We start from the raw sequence: 7411 nt of genomic DNA on the forward strand, positions 1-7411 counted from the left end.
AGATAAGACAAACTTCTCCTAAAAGATAATTTAATTGTTACCATGTTCCCAAACACAGAAGTTGTTTCAAAATTGGGCAGAATGCCTTATACAGAACAAGAACTAGTAAATTTTAGAACAAACGGAAGAGAAAACCTCAGTAAAAGATGAGGGAAGTGAGACACCTGTTTAACATGTGACATACAGAGTTTGCTTTCTCTCTCTGGTCTTTGTTTCCTCATCTAAAGTGAACAAATGGACTATGACACTGAGGGGATGAGGGGTACATGTGCACGTCAATATCTTGACGTATGCATGCCAAGCATCTGTAAGCACCCAGTTTCCATTTTCAGCTATTGTGGGCAGGTACGTATTTTGAGTTAGAAGTAAATGTTGTTGGTCTTTGTTATGTTTTACTTTCAGATGATCTAATCGTCTCCTGGAACATTGGGCTGCTAATTCTCTGGGAAAAATTAATGTAACTGAATTCATCTTGGGTCTTTCTTAGAACCCAGTGGCTAAAGAAGTTTGTTTTGTGGTGTTTTCTTTCTTCTACACAATCATTCTCCTGGGAAACCTCCTCATCATTCTGACAGTGTATGTGGGTGACCTTCACAAGTCTCCGATATATTTCCTTCTCAGCTACTTGTCTTTTGTGGATATTTGTTATTCTTCAGTGAATATTCAGTGAATATTTGTTATTCACTCCTAAGGTGACTGTTGACCTATTAGCCAAGAGAAAAACTATCTCCTATGTGGGGTGCATGTTGCAACTCTTTGGGGCCCATTTCTTTGGGGGCACTGAGATTTTCAACCTTACTGTAATGGTCTATGATCGTTATGTGACTATCTGTAAACCCCTGCACTACACGGCCATCATGGACCGTGACAGAAGCACTAAGATGTTGCTGGGGATCTGGGCAGGTGGGTTCCTACACTCTGCTGTCCAGGTGGCTCTGGTAGTCCAGCTGCCCTTCTGTGGGCCGAGAGAGATCGATCACTACTTTTGTGACGTGCACCCTGTGCTGAAACTTGCCTGCACAGACACATACCTTGTGGGTGCTGTTGTGACAGCCAACAGTGGTACCATCGCCCTGGGGAGCTTTGTTATCCTGCTGATCTCCTACACCATCATCCTGGTGTCCCTGAGAAAGCAGTCAGCAGAAGGCAGGCGCAAAGCTCTCTCCACCTGCGGCTCCCAAGTCGCTGTGGTCATCATCTTCTTTGGTCCCTGTACTTTCATGTATATGCGCCCTCGTACTACCTTTAAAGAAGGTAAGATGGTGGCTGTATTTGACACCATTATCACCTCCATGTTAAATCTCCTGATATATACACTGAGAAACGAAGAAGTAAAGAATGCAATGAAGAAACTGTGGGACAGGAAGGTTTTCTGGGAGGCTAATGGAAAATAGTTGTAAAAGTAACGATTTAAGCTGGATGCTCATAAATGTTCCTGTCTGTACAATGAAGAGTAATAGCAACCATACAGGGTTTCCTTGGAGGAACAAGCAAAACAGTAACACATTCTACAGAAGGAAGATATTATTTATCTAATTACAATTATTTATTTTAAAACGTAATAATAATTGATTATATTGGTTCTAATGTTTCACATTCAGAAAGTTTCCTGAATATCTAGGACAGAAAAGTCTAATAAACTCAGAAATTCAGCATGATCATAGTTGCATTCAATACATATATGTTGTGTGAACAGGAAAAGCATTCAGGGAATAGAACAGCTCTCGGAGCTAAAGTATTCTGATGTCAGTCTTCCAAAACACAGTGAAACCTGAGCCCAGTAGGTTGGAATGGCAAGGAGGTGAGTGCAGATTGTGAAAGAGAAAAATTACAGGTTTAAAAAAACAAAAAACCTGTTCTCATCCTCTTGGGAAAAGCTTTTCCTTTCTCTAGGACTCATTTTTTTTCTTTTTAAATAAAAGTGATAAGGGATTAGGAGAAGGATTACCTCTAAAATGCCCACTTTAACTGTAACATCCCACTAATGTGCTCCTTCTGAGTAATCTCTCCCTGTAGTCTGTAGGCAGCAGTCCCTACTACTGTAAATGACTACTAGAAAAAACTAAAGAATATGAAAGAAAACAAAGACATCCATGAGGAATAGGTCACTGAGTCAATCTACAGGGTAAGCACAATTAGCTGAAATGCATGGCAGGGAAACTCTATTTCCCCTAATGAGCTTAACTCAATACAGTGAGGCCATTTGCTTCTTTTACTAACGTAACCTGATTTCCAGCTGTGGATTCCAGAGACACTCATTCCAAACAAGCAAATATGTCTTTCTTATGTGAAATGACAAACTAATGATACATTCATGCTTCACATCCCTCAAGCTGGGCTTTATCTTCCTTTAACAAATAAATAGTCACTGATTATCTCTCTGCCGTTGTTTCATTGTTTTTTCCACAATCTGATTATTCAAGTTACTGCCTATCCCTGGGTATGTGTTTATGGCTATGGAATTTGTCTGTTTATATACACAAATTATGATAAGGAGAGTGTATAGTTAGTGCTTTTAAAAAAAGACCTCTGGTGTTGATTTTGATGTTGTCACATTAAAGATAAAGGTCAAAGACACAAGACATCTGGACTAGAAATTATGAAAGAAACCCTTTTCCTGGAATCACACAAATATTTTTTTATTGATCCAGCTTCGACGCACACTGGATCTCTACGGGGCTCTACTTGCTCAATCGTAAAATGATGACTATGTCAGTGCTACTCAAACTTATCTCATCAAGAAGGATTTCTGAAGCATAACAGTGTCTATTCTGAGACTTTCTGATCCAGTAGGGCAGTGTTAAAGCATATAGAAATCTCTGTGTTTTTAATAGGCTCCTCTGATAATTTTTTTTTCAGTATTTCATTACTTTATTCCTTTTTATTGCTGAATAGTATTCCATTGTATGAATATGCTGTTTATCTATCCATCAGCTGATTGACATTTGGCTATTGTGGGTAAAATTGTAGTATTTCCAGAGTATCTTGCCTGGCTTTAGTGCATTTGCATATCCTCAGGGATGGTACAAGCAGTGGCACCAGATACTTGATGTTCATGGAGTGCAAGGGGCCTATGAGTCCATGAAACCTCAAGAGCCCTCCCTCTGATGTATAGCCCCATCTGTTCTGCTAACCAACACAGAGGAAGGGCACCCTGACCTGGATTTATTAAGTAATGGAATAGATGAATGTTACCCACTTGATAATCATTCCCCACAATATACTTTCTTTTATGTCTTTGCATTAAAGTCTTCACTATCAAGGGATATTAGTCATATAGAAGGTCAGCAGTCCCTAAGAAGGTAAATGCTGACAGATTCATCTCAAAGAGCAAGAAGTAGAATATATGAAGTAGTACCCAAGGTTCCTCCAGGGACTGTGTAAACATATTCCTGTTCACAAAGCTCCTCAGAACAATCCCAGTCAGAGCAGCAGGGAACCTCCTCCTGGTTCCTTGGCGGGAGGTGACCAAGAATCGGGAGAAGTCAAAATTCACAAAGTTCAGGACATGAGTCTGTGGTGACTCTGTCAACACCACCACTTCATGTCATAGGTATGAGATCAAATCAGCTGCCAGCCATGTAGTTTTATCGTTTTTTACTTTTATTATCTTACTGTTAAAGGTGGCAGATGTGACTTGGATTAGAGCCTTGTGGATGAAAATAAATGGCAATGCTCCTCATTTTCCAGATGAATGAATTAACTTAATTCAGTGTGGAAGTGATGTCTCTAAATTCTAACCAGTAGTTATACTTTTGTCCTTTGAGTAGTATTTTAAACATGCTTCTATGCACTACTCAGTTGAATATATAAAGATAGCTTTTGCAATCCTCCATATACCCCCTTTTCTCACTTAAGCATATCCAGGAGATTAGAACATTTATCACCTGTCAGAATCTCTATAAGTTCATCATTTTTATGGGACCTGAGTGGGGGCCCCTCAGTTTGACAGTGTCCTGGTGTGTCCACTTGTTTCATGGGAACCAGTTGGTTCTGTTTCATTATGAGGTATAATGTGACTTCATCATGTGATTCAGATCGTCAAAATACTCTTTACATTTTAGTGTAAAAACTCAATCTACCATGTAGAGAGAGACAGATGATGCTGAGCTTGCACAACAGTCAAAGGTTGATCAAACATCACAATTTCAACAAAGACTAAGATAACACTGCCACTTTATACATGAGAATAATAAGAGCTGCATGGTGTGTTTCTGAAGCCAACCTGAAGTCTGGAATTAAGCCCAATCAAGTCCAGTGTATATAGTCTGACACCAGCTACCCACAGACACATGCATGAGAATTAAATACTTATTGTATGAGCCACAAGAGGTAAGATGGCTTGTTCCATGGCATTATTGATCTGGCTGACCCGAGAACAGTAAGGTCAAATTGCAGAAATGCAGATTCTGAGGCATATTCTTAAATTGATAAAACTTCCAATATCTAGAGTGTAAAAGGCCAAGCTAGAGAGAGTGGACATGAGAGACAGCATATAACCTTCATATACACATAAATGTCAAAGCATAAATACCTAACCATGCAGGCAGCCTGTCTCCCATAATTTTGTCCATGGAGAGCACATAGGAAGGGAGGGGCAGAATGTTACCCATGCCTGGGAGGATTCCTTTACCCCTCCTTTGTTGATAAATTATAAGAAGAGAGTTTACAAAAGATAAATGTGAGTTATGTTCAGAGAGACTTCTGAAAGACCTATCTTCTTTTGGGAGAAACCACATAGTAAACTTGACACAATAAGCAAATTTAATTCCTTACCAAAAAATGTGACTTACATACTTAGCAGTAACAGCACAATTAGACATCAGCCTAAGCAGTTCTAGACATTCCTGTTCAATTTCATCTTCCAGAAGTGGACAATCCTACCAGGAGGTATTGGCCACCAGGCCAACATCAAACAAAACCATGACTTGATCTGCTATTGTCTTTCTTATCTCATTTTCAGCATATCTCATTATTTTCCTGCCTCTCCTGAGGTTCTAAGTTCCTTAATCTTCTAGGCAGTACACTGTCGGGGTCATTTTGGGAGAGAAAAAATACTGCTGAAACCTTCATCAACCTTGGCTAATTTCTGTAAATGCACTGCCCACCTTAAAACTTGGATTCCTGTCACCAGTAATACTCGAAGTGCACACATTTCAATTTCTTAGTGGTGTGGTCAAGGGATGGAGCACCAGAAAAATATCGTATCTGTGTGTATCATATGTGAAATGTTGGTGAAAACCCCTTCTAGGCTTCAGTTCTCAGGTGTCCTTTTACTTAATTATTCTTGTACAAATAAGGGAACTCCTCAATGTACCAAACATGATCCCAGCTTATGAACCAGTTTTTAATTTGAATGGTGGAAGAAAACCTCAAAATATGCCTTCTGCATAAAGTGCATTGACTATTAATTAAATGCAGCCAGAATGCCCTTGTCTTCAGCTGTGTGTCTCCATGAGCTCAGGTCCTTTCACAGGGTGGGATCTTTTCTAGGTTACCTATTTACAAAAAGCATCAGTTTGTATACTCATGAAGAATTTTAAATGAAGTTATAAGTACAGTCATTGAATTACATTTACAGAATTTGAAATGGGTGTTCATCATCCAATCTGAAACTTCTAATTCCTGGACTGTACCACCAATAGGTTACCAAGAATTCTTCGTAACGGTTTCTCTAAGTATGGCGTGGACAATCTAATGGCATGCGCTGCATTATTTTAGAAGCATGATTTGTTAGTGCAAATGTTAAAATTGACAATAACACTTGTAAATTTTTGCATTGCTTAATTTTTTTATTACAATGGGAATCTCAGGAAAATAGAGGGCTTAGCACCTCTTTTTATCTGGAGAGGTGTCTCAGTCAAGGTAACTGTGTCCTAAGGCAGGGCACAATTGCAGAGCTATGCAGTCTTTACAATGTCCTCTGATGAAAATGCTTTGATACCCACTTTGCCTGTGATCATGAAGCACAGAATGTTCCAGAATGCCAGACCTAAGCGGCAGGTCAGAGCTGGAAGGGACCTGCAGGTCGTCTGGTCCCCTCCCCTTGGCTATAGCCTCAGGGCAGTAGCATAACAGGAAAAGCACGGCTGAGAGGGCTTCCTCTTCAAGGCTTGTAACATTGTTTGACAACACCCCTCCTCCCACCCACCCCGCCATGAAACTGGCTTCATTGTTCGCACCTCGATTCTGAGGATAGAACAGATCCAGCAAAGGGCTGGACCACCAGCGGTTCATTTCCCTTCAAACAGTTTGTGTCGGCACCACACTCTCCTCATGGCATTCTTCATGTCTGTGTTTCTCAGTGTGTAGATGAGAGGGTTGAACATGGGGGCAATCATGATGTAAAAGAGGGCAAAAACCTTGTCATTACTGAAAGAATCAGCCATGGGAACATAGGTGAAGATGAGGGGCAGGAAGAACATGAACACGACAGTGACGTGAGACCCGCAGGTAGAGAGGGCTTTGCAGCGGCTCTCGAGGAGAGGGTCCTCAGGGTGGACAGGATGATGATGTAGGAAATCACCAAGGCAACAAAGGTCAAAATGGACAGCATCCCCGTTGTTGTGATGATTGCAATGACCAGAAGGCTAGTGTCGGTGCAGGCCAGCTTCAGCAAGGGGAATACGTCACAGCAATAGTGGTCTATCTGATAGGGGCCACAGAAGGGCAGCACCGTGATGACCAATACATGCAGGATTGAGTGGATAAATGCCGCGAGAATGGAGGCCACCACAAGGCATAGCACACCCGTGTGCTCATGATGGCCGTATAGCAGAGGGGTCTACACATGGCTGCATAGTGGTCGTAGGCCATGGCCACCAAGATGAAGATCTCCGCGGCACCAAAAAAGTGGGCGTAAAACATCTGGGCCATGCAGCTGTTGTAGGAGATGGTCTTCCTCTGAGCCAGACAGTCTGTGATGAGTTTGGGGGCCACCGTGGAGGTGAAGCAGACATCCATGAAGGACAGGCAGCTGAGGAAAAAGTACATGGGCTGCTCCCTGAGGCGGCTGCCCCTGATGGTGAAAAGAATGAGCAGGTTTCCTGAGAGAATTGCAGTATAGCAAAGTGAGAAAAGCACAAAGCAGGCAACCTCTGCATCCTCATCTCTAGAGAGTCCCAGGAGGATAAACTCTGTGATGTTTTCATGTCCCATTGCTACTGTTGGCTTGATCATTTAGAAGTGGAACATTCAACTTTTTAAAATTAGTGATTTTTTAAAGTCACTCATTTATTCAATAAACATGATTATTGTTTATGATAAAATCACTATAATTAGTGCTAAGGGTACAGCAGGGTATGGAGTAGGTACAGTTTCTACCCACAAGTACAGTACAATTCATTAAAGAAGTCATATAGTTAGAAAAATAGCACATATAACACCAGTTAATTGAAATTTTGATCAATCC

General features: G+C 41.0%; 2 pseudogenes; one reads left to right on the plus strand and one right to left on the minus strand.

Annotated features, from left to right (window-relative positions):
• Positions 1-409: 409 nt before the first annotated feature.
• On the plus strand, positions 410-1976 carry LOC108404326 (olfactory receptor 4S2-like; annotated as a pseudogene).
• Positions 1977-6233: 4257 nt separating this feature from the next.
• LOC108404327 (olfactory receptor 4P4-like) lies at positions 6234-7158 on the minus strand (annotated as a pseudogene).
• Between the last annotated feature and the right edge of the window lie 253 nt (positions 7159-7411).

Source organism: Manis javanica, chromosome 6 (genome assembly GCF_040802235.1).
Source record: "Manis javanica isolate MJ-LG chromosome 6, MJ_LKY, whole genome shotgun sequence".
In the NCBI taxonomy this organism is placed as follows: domain Eukaryota; kingdom Metazoa; phylum Chordata; class Mammalia; order Pholidota; family Manidae; genus Manis; species Manis javanica.